At 37.4% G+C, this 15,907-nt stretch overlaps 1 pseudogene; it reads right to left on the bottom strand.

The window, feature by feature from the left end:
• Nucleotides 1-4,529: 4,529 nt before the first annotated feature.
• On the bottom strand, nucleotides 4,530-15,390 carry LOC109458475 (transforming acidic coiled-coil-containing protein 3 pseudogene; annotated as a pseudogene).
• Between the last annotated feature and the right edge of the window lie 517 nt (nucleotides 15,391-15,907).

Here is a 15,907-nt window from a genome sequence, read left to right as displayed (position 1 = left end):
AATAAAGGCCATGTATGACAAACCCTCCGTTAATATCATACTTAATGGTGAAAAACTGAAAGCTTTTTCTCTAAAATCAAGAATAAAACAAGGATGCCTTCTCTTACCATTGTAATTCAATACAGCATTGGAAGTCCTAGCCAGAGCAATCAGACAACAGAAAGAAATAAAAGGCATCCAAATTGGGAATGAAGAAGTTAAATGGTCACTTTTTGCAGATGACATGATTTTTTATATAGAAACCCTAAAGACTCCACCAAAAAACTCTTAGAAACAATTAACAAATACAGTAAAGTTGTAGGATACAAAATCAATGTACAAAAATCCATTGAATTTTTATATACCAATACTGAAGTTTCAGAATAAGAAATACAAAAAGAAATTAATTCCTCTTGCAATTCCAAAAAAAAGAAAAAAAGAAAAAAAATACCTAGGAAAAACTTGACAAAGTATGTGAGGACCTACGTATACACTCTAAGACATTATTAAACTCCAAGACATTATTAAAAGAAATTGAAGCAGACACAAAGAAATGGAAAAATATTTCGTGTTCATAGATTGGAAGCATTAATGGAGTTAAAATAACCATATTACCCAAAGCAATATACAGATTTCATGCAATCCCCATCAAAATTCCACTGGCATTTTTTTAAAGAAACAGAACAAAAACTTATCACATTTGTATAGAATCACAAAAGACCTTGAGTAGCCAAAGCAATCCTAAGAAAAATGAACAAGGGCAGAGGAATCACACTCCCTGACTTCAATTTATTCTACAATGAAAATAATCAAAACAGCATGGTATTGGCAGAAAAACAGACTCACAGACCAGTGGAACAAAATTGAGAACTCAAAAATAAACCCACATATATGTGGGCAGGTAATTTTTGATGAAGGAACCAAAAACGTACAATGGAGAAAAGAAAGCCTCTTCAATAAATGGAGCTGGCAAAATTAGAAAGCCACGTGGAAAAAAATGAAACTAGACTGCTATCTCTCACCATACACCAAAATTAACTCAAATGGATCAAAGACCTAAATATAAGACCTGAAATAATAAATTGCATAGAAGAAATCATAGGTATTAAACTTATGGACCTCGGCTTTAGAGAGGATTTTATGAATATGACCTCAAAGGCAAAGGAAGTAAAAGCTAAAATAAATGAATGGGACTATATCAAACTTAAAAGCATATGCATAGCAAAAGAAACCATCAATAAATCATAAAGGCAAACCAACAAAATGGTAGAAGATATTTGCAAACAACACCTCTGATAAGGAGCTAATATCCACAACATATACAGAACTCTTACAACTCAACAACAAAAGTCAAACAATCCAATTAAAAAATGGGCAAAGGACCTGAACAGATACTTCTCCCAAGAAGACATACAAATGGCCAATAGTTATGTGAAAAGATGCTCGACTTCATTAGCTATTAGGAAAAGACAAATCAAACTCACAATGAGATACCACCTCACCTATTAGAATGGCTATTATCAACAAGACAAGTAAAAACAATTGTTGGAGAGGTTGTGGGGAACAAGGAACTCTCATATACTGCTGGTGGGAATGTAAATTGTACAGCCATTATGGAAAACACTATGGAGGTCCCTTAAAAAATTAAGAATAGAACTACCATATGACCCAGCAATCCCTCTTCTGGATATCTACCCAAAATATCTGAAAACATTTATAGATAGAGACATTTGCGCCCCTATATTTATTGCAACATTATTCACGTTGGCCAAGACATGGAAACCACCAAAGTGTCCTTTGATAGATGATTGGCTAAAGAAGATGGGGTACATACATAAAATGGAATGCTACTCAGTCATAAGGAAAGATGAAACACTCCCATTTGTGATGACATGGATGGATCTTGAGATTATGATGCTAAGCAAAATAAGTCAGACAGAAAAAGTGGAGAAATATATGATTACATTCATATGTGGGATATAAAACTGAATGCAAGAAATGAACAAGAGAAACAAACAAATGGAAACTCATACACACAGACAATAGTTGTTTTTGGTTACCAGATAGGAAGGGGAGGGTAGGAAGGAAAGGGTAAAGGAGGTCAAATACTTGGTGACAGAAGATGTGACTTTGAGTTGTAAACACACAATGCAATATATAGATGATGTATTATAGAATTATACACTCAAAACATATATAATTTTTTAAATCAATGTTACCTAATAAATTTAATAAAAAGTTAAATAAAAGCAACAACTAATTGCTCAGTGTTGCAGAATACTAGTAAACCAATTCATTAGTTTGAAATGATAAAGTGAAAGAATTAAGGAAGAAAAATAGATGAGGGGGAGACTTTCTTTATGGCAAGTTTCCAGGTAATAAGAAAGAGGGTAAGATTAGAATATCAGTATTTTGCAACCCCTAATTAATTTATTGGATCTATGTATTAATTATCAATCATTACCTATAAAGTAGTCCACTCCTTCATCCCCACAATCATACTGGATTTCGATCTAAATTGAATGTATATTTCATGGAAAATCTAGAAGGTAGAGGAAGATGTTTGTACTATGGGAATGCAAAGAGCAAAATCCAGATGGAGGAAAATTCAATAGGAAAAAATGGCCTGGTTTCCTCACCAAATAAGTGGCAAAGGAATAAAAATAAAAATTAAAGAAATATGAGGCATGTCAATCAATCACAAAATGTGGACTTTATTTAGATTCTGATTTAAATAAACTATCAAGGAGAAATACAACTTTTATGAGAGAACTGGAAATTTGACTCACTGACTATGTATTCAAAGATAATAAAATCAACTTTTCTTGTAATAATGGTATTATGGTTATGTTTTTGTAAACTCTTTATCGTTGAGAGATATAATATAATACGAGGTATGATCAAGAAATATGGTGAATGTTTAAATTAAAAAATATTATAGTAAAAGACACATTGCCATTAATCTCTCAAAATGCACCCCTTTGCTTTGAACACACTTATCCCATCTATCTTGCCACTTTATGAAGCAGTTCTGGAAGTCCTCTTCTGTGAGTGTCTTTAGTTGCGCTGTCATGGTTGCCTCAGTGTCCTGAATTGATTCAAAATCTTTTCCTTTCATGGTCATTTTGACTTTGGGGATGATCCAGAAGTCGCATGATGCCAGATCTGGTGAATAAGGTGGATAAGGGCACACTGTAATGTTTTTATTTGACATAAATTGCCATACCAGAAGCGATGTGTGACATGAACCCTTTCCGTTGTGATCACAAAATATGGTGAATGCTGCTGCCAGTGCCATCCAATGTAAATGCAGGATGTTCAATATGGGAAGTGGGATGTCAAACCTTAGTAATAGCATGTGACAAGTTTCAGCTTGGTTGGTTCAGTCAGTTGGGTGTGAGCTATAGTTGAGAGAAAGTGTGTTTGTCCTTACAAAGTTTTAAGTATAGATTTTGCTACAAAATACACCTTTTTACTGAATGGCCCATTATGTAGGTCAAAGGGCAGCTCCTGACCTAGACATACATCTACTCTATCAGTTTTTTAATTGCACTTGGATCTTGGCAAATAGCTTAACTTTGCCAAGGCTTCATTTTATGAAAGAAAATGTCTCTTTTAAATGCGTGTGGGAGAAATGATTAGCAGAAGTATGTTATATTTTCCCGGACCTCTAAAGTCATTAAAATGTATTATATTGTCCACTTGTAACAAAGTTAAATTCTATATTTAAAAGACTTGTGCTCTCAGTTCTAAATTTGTTCTATTTTTTTATTATTTAAAGAATTTTAAGGTCTTTATTATATTTCTATTTGTTTGCATCATCCCCCTTTACTCTTTAATTTTTAAATTAGTATAAAGAAAAATTATGAAAATATTAGGATCTTGGTCTAAGTCAAGGGGCAAGCTTGTTTATTATTTCATCTTTTAATACTTAATAAATTCTGCCTCACACTCTGACTTTCATAGTAATCTACAGCAAAGTTCATGAGATGCGGATCACGTAGCATTTTTCTGATATTTAAGGTAAATTGCTAAGGTCACAACCTGTCAAGAACTGTATTATTATGTATTTAAAACAAAAAATATAAATATATTCATTGTCGTGCAGGATAGTTTGCGGGGTCTCTGCCCCCGGTCCCCACACAAGAACGCAGGATGTGGCTAGGCCAAAAAGGAACACCCACGGAGCCACAGGTAGGGGAGTCACACCACTATAGTCTCACTGGAGGCTGGATTCACAAGACGTGCGACTTGCTGTCCACTTTTCTGACAACCGACCATTTCCCCTCGACTTGACTCCCCAGCGCAGCTGCGGCAGTTATACTAGTGGCCAATGGCTCAATGGCTCAATGGTTACAGCTGACGGCCAACTAGCCACAGCTGACCGCCATCTACTACCTGAGCCAGCACCTTTCCATGTGAGGCCGAGAGCCTGGAAACTGCTCTCTGGGGCTCTGTCCCTACATTCATACTTTTTAATGTCTCTATATGCACAAATTATAGTTTGGAGTTAATTTTTGCTCTTTTTTCCTAGTTTCCTGACTTCCACATCAAATATTCTCCATCTTGGAAATGAGGTCATCACAGATTCTGGTCAGTTCATCATTGTCTCCTGTCTTCTGCTCCATGGTCTCCTCCAGCAGGTAGATGCATATCTGCTCCTTCCTCAGGCTCACCTGGGCCTAGGTGAGCCTAGGCCTCTCCTTAGACCTGGCCCTGGGTCATCTCTTCAGTTGCCAGCTTGAGTTCCTTTTCTGCATGGGGTTTCAGCGCTTGTTATCCCTGGTCTTCCTTTTCAATTCCTACTATGTGATCCTTAAGACAGTGATTCTTCATTGGTGCATAGCGTTTGATCACCTCTTTCTGTCTCTCAAACCACTTGAAGAGGTCAGAGAAAGACTTTTCTATGGAATTCAGGTCTGCCATAAATTGGTCTTTTTCCTTCAGAACCTTCTGGATTTCTCTTTGGAAAATTCCTTCTGTTTCTGAGCCACCATCACTTGGTACTCGATCCCCTCATATTCATCCATGATCTTCCCTATCTCCAGGTTCATCATATAGAGTTCTTTACACCTGCTCTTCAGCAACACATTCTCCTTTTGTGTCACTTTCACCGCCAGTTCAGGGTCATTGTGGCTGTACTGCAGCATGTCCACAATGGGCCGGTGACCCCCAGGGCCGAAGACACACATCAGAGAGCCCCGCACAGGAACAACCGGAGCTCCTAGGACATGAATTTCCAGCACTTTCACATTAGGTCGTCTTCCTGAGGAAGGGGCGTCTGTGTCATGCTCAGGGCTTGTGTTGGGCACTCGCATGGCTCTGTAAAGGCTGCCCTTCAGGAGCTAGTTGAATTTGAGATATAAGGACTGTTTCCTCAAGGCCCACTACTTAAATGAGGAAGCCCCAGCTGCTCCAGATAAAGCTCCTCCTCCCCCTCCTCCCCCAACCTCAGCTGGATCTCAGAAGAGCTCCTCATTCAGATCCAAGGCAGGCTCTGGCCCTGCAGGGGACTGGGATGCTCCCCTACCTGCCAACCCCCCATCCATCTACCCCCCACTGCTGGTGGGAGCAGATGCGCTGGAAGAATTCGTGGTTCCCTCCTCCCTCGGCCGCTCCCTCCCTCAGTCCTCCGTGGTCTGTACCACAGGAGTGGCATCCTTTGAGGCTGAAAGTACTTGCTGGCTTGGAGGTGAGTTCTCTGCGGCCATTGGCAGGTCGGCCTAGTCTGGGGGTATTCTGGGGGCCGGGCCTCTCTGCTATCTTCCAACTGATTGAAGTTTGGGTCATCCAGCTTGTCACAGTCCAGGTTGTAAGGCTGCTGGAGAAGGGGAACGGGATCCTTGCCCACCTCCTCGGAGGCCTTTTCTTGCCTTGTCTCCGGTGTCCCCAAGGGAGGTTTGATGCTGGGTCTCTTTCCCAGTTTCCTTGGTGGGGACAGCCTTTTGCTGGCAGCATCATCAGAGAAGTCAAATTCTAGCCTTTGGGCCCCAGTCCTTCACAAGTCACCATCTGGCCACTGACCTCCCTTCTGAGGACTTGGAGACGTGGTCTCTCCATCCTTCTTAGGATACTGAGGAGCAAAGCCCACTTGCAAGCTTTCTCCTGCAGCTCTGTGAGGGCTCTCCTGTCTTGGAACACCATCCTGGAGGGTCTTCTGGGATTTTGGAGGTGGATGTAATGCTCTTCTCTAGGGAATAAGAACGAATGGTTTTCCTCCAAAGCTCTCTCAGGGTGGCCAGACATTCATCCTGGAGATGCCACTTGGTTTTCAAAACTTCTCTGGGGTCTGGGGAGAGCTTGAGTGACCTAGGAATTTCCTAAATTCCTATACATGTCCCTTTAAGCCATGCTTTAGCTGCATTTTACAAATTTTAGTAAGTCGTACTTTAATTTTCATTCAGTTAAAATATTTTAAAATTTCTCTTGTGGCCTCTTCTTTGACCCATGAGTTATTTAGAAGTGTGTTGTTTAATTTCCAAATTATTGGGAATTTTCATCTATCTTTCTGTTATTGATTTCTAAATTAATTCCATTGTAGACTGAGAATATACTTTGTATAATTTCTTTTTTATTTATTTGTTTGTTTGTTTATTTATTTATGTTAAATTTATTGGGGTGACATTGGCCAGTAAAACTACATGTGTTTCAAGTGTACAATTCTAGAATACATGATCTGTGTATTGTGTTCTGTGTTCACAAACCAAACTCAATTCTCCTTCCATCACCATATATTTGACCCCCTTTACCCTCTTCTACCACCCCTTCCACTCCCCCTCTGGTAACACTAAACTCTTGTCTGAGTCTGAGTTCTTGTTTGTTTCTTTGTTTGTTTGTTTTGTTCATTTTTTGCATTCAGTTTTATATCCCACAAATGTTTGAAATCATATAGTTCACTTTTTCTATCTGACTTATTTCACTTAGCATGATGATCTCAAGATCTATCCTTATTGTCCCAAACAGCAGTATTTTATTTTTCTTATGGCCCAGTAGTATTCCATTGTGTATATATGGACCACATCTTCTTTATCCAATCATCTATGGAAGGACACTTTGGTTTGTTTTCATGTATTGTCCACTGTGAATAATACTACAGTGAACATAGGAGCACACATATTTTTATGGATAACTGTTTTCAGATATTTTGGGTAGATACCCAGAAGAGGGATTGCTGGGTCATATGGTAATTCTATTCTTAATTTTTTTAAGGAATATCCTTAGTGTTTTCCATAGTGGCTGTACCAATTTGCATTCCCACCAGCAATATATTAGAGTTCCTGTTCCCCACAACCTCTCCAACAATTGTTTTTACTTGTCTTATTGATAATAGCCATTCTAACAGGTATGAGGTGATATCTCCTTGTTGTTTTGATTTGCATTTCCCAGTAGCTAGTGAAGCTGAGCATTTTTTCATATATCTGTTGGCCATTTGCATGTCTTCTTGGGAGAAGTGTCTGTTCAGGTCCTTTGCCCATTTTTTAATTGGATTATTTGACTTTTGTTGTTGAGTTGTAAGAGTTCTGTATATATTGTGGATATTAGCTCCTTATCACAGGTTTTATTTGCAAATATCTTCTCCCAGTCTGTTGGTTGCCTCTACGCACATCATTTCTTAAACACTCTACTAAACTCTTATAATATTCAGAGTTCATTTTAGTGTTCTTGGGTACAAAGTCAACTCACACAAGGTCAAAAAACAATCACCTTGATGTTACTCATACTTGTAGAAAACAGCCTGAGAAATGGGCAAATGGTTTCATTCTTCATCATGACAATGCTCTGTGTCACACATCTCTTCTAGTATATGGCAATTTCTGTGAAATAAAAATATTATGGTATGTCCTCATCCACCTTATTCACCAGATCTTGCATTGTACGACTTCTGGCTCTTCCTCAAAGTCAAAATGATTCAGGATATTGAGGCATCCATGACAGCGCAACTAAAGACACTCACAAAAGAAGACTTCCAGAACTTTTTCAGAAAGTGGAAAGAAGGATGGGATAAGTGTATTTGAAGTGAGGGGGAGTATTTTGAAGGGGATTAATGGCAATGTGTCTTTTACTGTAATAATTTTTTTTAATATATATCTTTCACTGTGTTTTACGATCACACCTCATATAACCCAATTAAGTGTCCGGCTTTCAGGAGCCTGTGTCTCTGGACTGTGGCCTTCGCAAATGTTTCTGTCTCCCACCCCTTCTCACTTCCTTGATTTCAATGTTCTCAACCTATTTTCTTGGTATCATGAAGCATGCTAACTATTTTTTTCCCCTTAGATGAGATAATAAATCTAGAAGGGACTGTAGTTGTGAGGAATTCCTTTCTCTAGTTGGAGTAAGCATTCAAAAATTAAAAATTGTGTTCTGACAGAATATTATCCCATCAAGACTTTGTTTTGGGAAATGGTCTGGACATGTTTCACACTGTTACTTTTCCTCCTTCCCCTGCCATGCATACAGTGGCTTTTTCTTAGATCTTTATCATAACAATGTGATGGGGTTCATGGAAGCAAAGCTCATGAAAGTATGGGCCCCATAATCCTGAGGCCGCCAGGAGTTTTTCACTTGCATCTTAGTCCACACTGAGTGTGCAGCAATTCGTTAAAATTACCATTTTAAGTGTTCCCACCAATTTATGTCTCTAGCAGCTTCTGCTCTAGGTAAGCAGATACCAGCTCTGATTCACCTTTCTCTCCAGATTTAAGAGTAGTTATTTGCCCTGAGACCTTAGTTATCTTAGTTATCTAACGGATCCAAGAAATGTTACTGATTTTCAGGTTGTTCAGGTTTTCCACTTGTAGGCTCTTTATATATTTTGGAAATGAAAGTGGAAGTTCTACCATTCCTCTTTTTCTAGATTAAAAAAATTGCTTTTAGGTAGTTTAAATGTCTAAGCATTGCCATCTCAACTAATTTTAGTTCAGAATACCTAAGCAGTATCAAGTAGGCTCTTGTGATCTAATTTTTGCATTAAATAATTTGGGGTATGTTTCTGCTAACATTTGAATAAAATCTTAAATAGAAATTCATGCTAAAATGTTCAAGGATATCTATTGAATATTTTAAAATCTTCCAAAAACATAAGAAATATATATGCAAAAACATGCCTGGTTTAGTGCATTAAACACATTTTTGGTATGTGCTATGGCAATTAGTAGCTATAATTTACTTGAAAACAGATTCATTAAATACTTCAGTACTTCTCTATCACTCACTTTGCTGAAATGTTATTACTCCTTTTCTAAATAAGAGCTAAGTGGATTTGGTTTAAAATGCTAGTAGTCTAAGGCAGCAGAGGCATTTGAAGTTTGCTGGCTCTCCTACTATGGAGAGAACATCCAGATGTCCCATTAAAACTTTAAGCATCAGTCACACAGAATGACAGCTTATTTTCTTTTCATTTTGAAGGTTTTGCTCACATTAAAAATACAAATTTTATGTTAAAGGGGAAAATAAATCATTGTGACACTATAACTGAATTTGCAGCAGATTCTGTTCGTTGTGCTACTGTACAAGTTGGAGACTACTAGGACAAAGTAGAGGTGCTGATTCTATAGGTTTCACAAGTAAATGGGAGCCAAAAATAGAATCAGTCACAAACCAGGAGAGAATTATAGCAGTGTCCCATGATGTTGATGTTTTTTGATATTTTACTGTGTTTCCCCAAAAAATAAGACATAGCTGGACCATCAGCTCTAATGTATCTTTTGGAGCAAGAATTAATATAAGACCCAGTCTTATTTTAATATAACACCGGGTCAATATCATATCATATCATATCATATCATGTCATGTCATATCATATCATATCATATTATACCAGGTCTTATATTAATTTTTGCTCCAAAAGACGCATTAGAGCTCATGGTCTGGTAAGGTCTTATTTTCAGGAATCACAGTAACAAATAGATTTAAACTACATTAATGATTTGAGAGATTATCCATGCAGGTACTATAAATAATCTAATGTACACAGACACACTCTCTTAAAATATCTCATTCTAAAGCATATGAAATAATTGCATTATCAAGTGATATTTTTCCTGCTCTTATCTATTACTTTGTCTACATTTCAGTTTCATTTTCCTATGACTTTAGTTTAGAAATACGGTAGTTCAAATATAATTTTCAAAATGATCTTACTTTAAAATCCAATTTCCTTTTAAAACTGTACTATGCTCTGTGTCTGACATATTTTGAGTATAATTCAGAATCCAAAATGACTAGGTTTCTTTAGTCTAAATTGCTATTTCATAAAATTAAGTCACGTTAAATTACCTTAAGAAAAAAATCCTAGTGGAAATCTAACTAGTATTAAAGTAATAAATAATCACTATTAAATTAACTGAACATTAAATCACCCAAAGGTGAAACTACAGGTAACACGTTGTTAGGTTCCTAAAAATGATGTATTATGCAAATCCATGTTATACAAAACAAAGAACAAGTACAAAAATAGGGGTTAGGTTCCTAAAATTAAAAACAAACAAACATACTATTATATTTTTATAATTAAGAGAAATATCTTTATTAAAGCAATTTTCACCAAAAGTATAACATATTTATGTGTATTAAATAATGTTTTCTTCGTCATCACTACTAAACTTTTATTACATTCCGTGTTGTTTGGGGATTTCCCTAATTTTGAATGAGATATCTTTTGCTCTTAAAAGCTCTTGTTATGATCCGTGTTGTTCGGGGATTTCTCTAATTCTCAAACCGTGTTAGAATGAAACCGTGTTCTAGGATGCTGTGTTATACGAAGGCTTTCCCCAATTCTTGAACCGTGTTGCAGCGAAACCGTGTTATAGAAGTGCCGTGTTATATGGGGGTTATCAGTACTAACCATTAATTACTTGGACAAAAATTGTGTAATTTCTTGGATTATCTCAGTTTCTGTAATAACACTGAATTTTTATTGAAAACCCATGTGCTTTATGACTTAGATTCTAAACATTCTTAAGAAAATATTGTATACTCAGATTAATTAAAAAATCGAGGGGAAAGACACAAAAGTTTTATGTGCTGTAGTTAACCAGAAAATTATGACTAATTTGATGTATATATTTGGCCGCTTTCCACCTAAAACTCAAATGCATGAGCCTCTTTTCACAGAGGCCAACATTTCATCATTTTCAGGCTTGGCAATGAACGTCTCCCCAAAGAAACAAGAAGCTTCTTGTTTGCCCAATTCTAGAATTAAGTTTGACTGGTGGTATTTCTCAAAGTCACATCTTAATTTGTTTTCTGAGCTTCACTGGAAATTGCTTGATGCATCCTTCATGTTGCAGTTTTGAAAGTGAATCTTTCCAGAATAAGAAGACCAGAAAGGACTTTTAAAAAATGTTTGCAAATGAAAATGTATGACAAAGATAAAAATTATGGGGGGAAATAATCTTCAACAAATTTGAACTCACACAATCTATGTGGACTTCGGGAAATAGAAATGCTGTGTTACGTATGCTGTTGTATGCTCAGTAGAGGTTAACATCCAACTCAATTTAGTGCAAGGCAGAGTTTAGTCATGTTTTAATAAATTTATTAAAAATAATGCTTTATAATTAAATAAAAGAGGCACCATAGAAGAACAGGCTATCTCTATGAGAACTTATTGTTAACAATCAATAGGAAGAAATAGCAGCTCAGCCCTGACTTCAAAGTTTCGTATGGGCAAGGATAAAGAAAGCATTAGAAGCTGAGAAGGCAGTGTGAGCAATACAATAGCACATAGCATCAGAATATCAAACATATTCTCCATAACAAAGAGCACCTCACTTTTGCTTCAGTGGAAGATACATGGTCACTAGAATTTAGATTTGAAATTTGGCTATGGCCAGTTTGTTGAAGAAGTGGCTTCAGAATTTAGAAACATTATTCTGGAAGCATATCTGACCTAGGAGCAATAAGGTGATTGCATTTGTATAGACAATAGAAAAGTTTGTTTTTGGCAATATAGATAAAAGAAGTAGAATATTGTGACCTGGAATCACAGTGAGTTTCACTTTATTTATATGTAAAATGTATATGAAAATAACCCTATACGCTTGTTGAAAAGATTGTATGCAATAAGGTTGTAATAAAGTAATATAAAAATAGGAGAACTTTATATAATACTAAGTGGGTCCTATCCGCAGGTCATAAATATCAAACGTTGTTTGCTAAACTGAGTCCATATGCATGATTTTGAAGGTGACATCAACCATTGGCTAAAAGCTCCATCTTCCTAAAAAGGTGAAAACTGAATAAGATTCTGTTCCATCTGTTTAGACGCAACAGAAATGAAGACTGTGATACTGTAGGACAGATTGGAAAATCAGCGTTGGCTTTTTTGCATTCCACTGTAATCAGTGGTTTTCAAAATGAACTGCCCTTTAGTTGTATGGCAGTCAAATACCTGGGAAGTTGTAGATAATCATATCATATATTTAGAGTGTGGACCAAAGGTATCTGTGTCAATAAAGATAGAAACTGTGGCTTTCCCCTGACATGACTATTTGTTAATATAACAGGACTAATAAATATTTCAGCAGTTCCAGGATAGAGGTTGAACATGGTTTCATTATATTTGTGTCACGGAAACTGGCACTGGTGCATAAGACTCTCTAGAAACAGTTACTACTGGAACAGCCCATGGTTCAGCTACCTTTCTCTTCCTTTCAAGAGGATGGGTTACTTAATTAACTGGAGGTATGAACTAGCATCACCTCATAATAAGGCAAATGCAGACCTCCTATTTTAGGGAGAAAAAGAGGAAGAAAACTTACCTGACTTAATGTTTGTTTCTAGGGTTATTCAATAATCTCCCTCTCCTTCTCGCAAGAATGAGAAATACCTCAATTTATAGGAGAATAGTGATGATCTTTCTAGTCATACATCATATGATATCAGAATAATAAGCAGACCCTTTGGTGTTAGACAAACCTGGGTATAGATCTCTGATTTGCCATTAATTAATAGGTGTTTGACTTTTGAATAATATATTTAAATTCACTCAGCCATAATTTATCTGTAAAAGAGGAATAATAAAAATAATATAAAAATAACACTTGCTCTGTAGAATAAATAGGATATTAACGTAAACATTGGTATGTAGCTTGACACATAATAGTTACTGAATATTAATTCATATCTCAGGATTATTACTTATGGAAAATTAAATTTTATTCCTTATGGGAAGAGCCACCACTACTTATGAGTCATCTTTTCTTCATCATCCAATAACAATTTACTCAACTGTCATTTCAGTTCCATGAATAGTCTTCTTGTGGCTCTTCAAATTTCTTGTCACTGTCCAGTCCCAAAGCCAATGCCATATATTACTTAAGTTTTTGTTGTAGCAGTACTCCATTTCTATGTAGCAAATTTTGTTTTAGTTATACATTGGTGAGTAACAAACTACCCAAAGCATAGTGCTTTCAAACAATAATTTATTATTATATCTCACAACATTGCGGTTTGACTGGAATCCGTAGTAGTTGTCTAGGGTTGAAGTCATCTGAAGTCTTGACTGGGCTGCACATCTCAGATGATTTACTCACATGCCTGGCAGTTGATATTGGCTGAAAGAGAAACGGGGCATGTTGACAGAGGCAAAGCCCCTCCATTTGACTGGCTTTTTACAACATGGCAACTGGATTCTGACAGGGAGCATCCCAAAAGTGTGCAGGAAGTGTTAGGAAGCAGGAGCTGCCAGGCCTGTTAGGGGCCATGCCTGGAACTGGTACAGTGTTACTTCTGCCATATTCTATTAGTCAAAGCAATTATAGGAACTATCCAAATTCAAGGTGGTAGAGAAATAGACTTCCCATCTTGTGTGGAGAGTGGCAAGGTCACATTGAAAAAGATCATAGAGACTGAGATATTGTTTGCAATTCTCTTTGGAAAATACAATCTCCACAGATGGTAAGCAGGCCAGGGATGCTTGTTAAGGTGAGTCCTTCTCTCTCGTTCTGTTTTCTTCTTACTCTCCTCCTCTGTTCCCACCTTTGTTGCCTCTTCCTTTTCCATTTTGTTCTGACGTAACAGCCTCGCCAAAAGCTGTTGCTACAGTTTAGGAATGGTTAGGTGGGAGATTCTAGACATTGATGATGAACTCTGTTTCTTCTTCTCTCTTCTTTTCTCTCTCTCTAGATATGTTTTCTCAAGTGATGACACATCTCATCTCAATGGTGTTATAAATGTTGCTATTTGCATGGGTTAGTGGAAATAGGTCATTTTATTTGCTTTGGCTTTGGATAGTAGTCTACTGCAAATGCAGCAAAAGAGTGTTCCATATGTTCCGTGTCAGTTCATTCACATCATTAGTGCACTGCAAAGTGGTTTGGGATCAAAGGTTCAGCTATAATTAATATACTATTTTGATTCTTTACTTCTTGGTGTGTAATTCTCCTAGGAAATAATGTGACATCCAGGACCAAGTCAGGACCCAGGCTAATGTGGATTTCCTGGTCAAAGGCCTGCTAATAACTTATGAATATCAGATGAATATAATTCACATAATTTGTAAAAAAATATTAGCATAAGGCATAAAGAAAAGAAACCAATCTCTATCTCTGTATTGGAACAAAATTATACCACTTTTAAATAATGTTTCCATACAAAACAGGAGAACTTTATAAATCTTCAACTCATATCTTTAATAAAATTTAAAAGGAAATTTGATGAGCTTGCATAATTAAAAACATAGTCATGAGAAAAAGAATAAAAAGGTTATTGAGGAAAACATGATGGACTATTTTGCTTAAAAAGCACACTTGAAGGGAATAAATGTAAAAAAGGGTAGTAGGAAAGTCCATTTTACGAAATAGAAGACAAAGTTAAGAAATTGATGAATCACAAAAGCAAAATATAAAAGACACAGAATAGGGACAAACTTACAACTAAACTACAGAAAAACCATCATTGAGAATCACCTGAAGTGTAGCTGACCTGAAGCCCTACAACTGAGGTCCTACTGAAGAAGCCACCTCGAGACTGGTAGGATGGACAGAAAAGTGGAATGGACTGGCCCCACACCTGAGTGTGACCATTAAAAATTGGGCAGGGTGCAAATAGCATCCTAAACCATGCAAATAGCAACTTGACTGTGGTGGTCCCCCGAGAAGAGTGAGGGGTCCCAGCCACACATCAGGCTTCCCAGCCCAGGGTTTCAGTGCCGGGAAGAGAAGTCCCCATAACTTCTGGTGGTTAAGATCAGTGGAAATTATGATGAGTGAGATGAGAGTGGCTGCAGTTCCAGGCACTCCTATTAAAGAGCCTGCACATGGACTTACTTGCTGACAGACTCACTCACCTTGAGCTCCAGCACAGGGGCAGCAACTCTAAAGGTGCCAGGAACATGCAGGGAGGAACTGAATTGTCTGGCTTCAGGGCAAGAGCTATAGGGGCAGCTTTGTCCCAGACAGAAGCCATTGGTTTTTTTGTTGTTGTTGTTGTTGAGCCCTCCCACCTCCTGGTGTGTAGACACAGGTGGCTGCCATATCTTGATCTCTGTCAACCTGGCTAAAACAGTTCATTCACCCTGATTCCCTGAGAACTTGCTCCACCCAAATTTCAGGCCCACCCAAGCTGTTCCAGTGACTTTTCCATATAAATGCCTGCCTTGGCTCATGCTGCAGACTTCCCTAAAATCTCTCAAAGGTTCACAAAACACAAACAACCAGCATTGGTCTTTGGCATGTCTTATACCTATAATTAAGCAGCCCTAAACCTGGCACTAGCAATAGCTTGCTTCAGTTTATGGCTTGGACTTTCAAAGCACCTCCAAGCCCAGTGAGGGCAGTGTCCATCTGTGGATTGCTTTGTGCTTCATGCCAGTTGCCCTAGGAAGTGCACAAGCTGCAGCTGAGCTTGGTCTGTGGTGTGGCCCCTCCCAGGAGGTCTCAGGGGTGGCACACCTGGTGGCCAGCCTCAGACCCAGCTAGAGCAT

The sequence above is a fragment of the Rhinolophus sinicus genome, chromosome 3 (assembly GCF_057876585.1).
Source record: "Rhinolophus sinicus isolate RSI-liver-muscle chromosome 3, RSI-T2T, whole genome shotgun sequence".
NCBI classification, from domain to species: Eukaryota; Metazoa; Chordata; class Mammalia; order Chiroptera; family Rhinolophidae; genus Rhinolophus; species Rhinolophus sinicus.
This window is presented reverse-complemented; position numbering and strand designations above follow the sequence as displayed.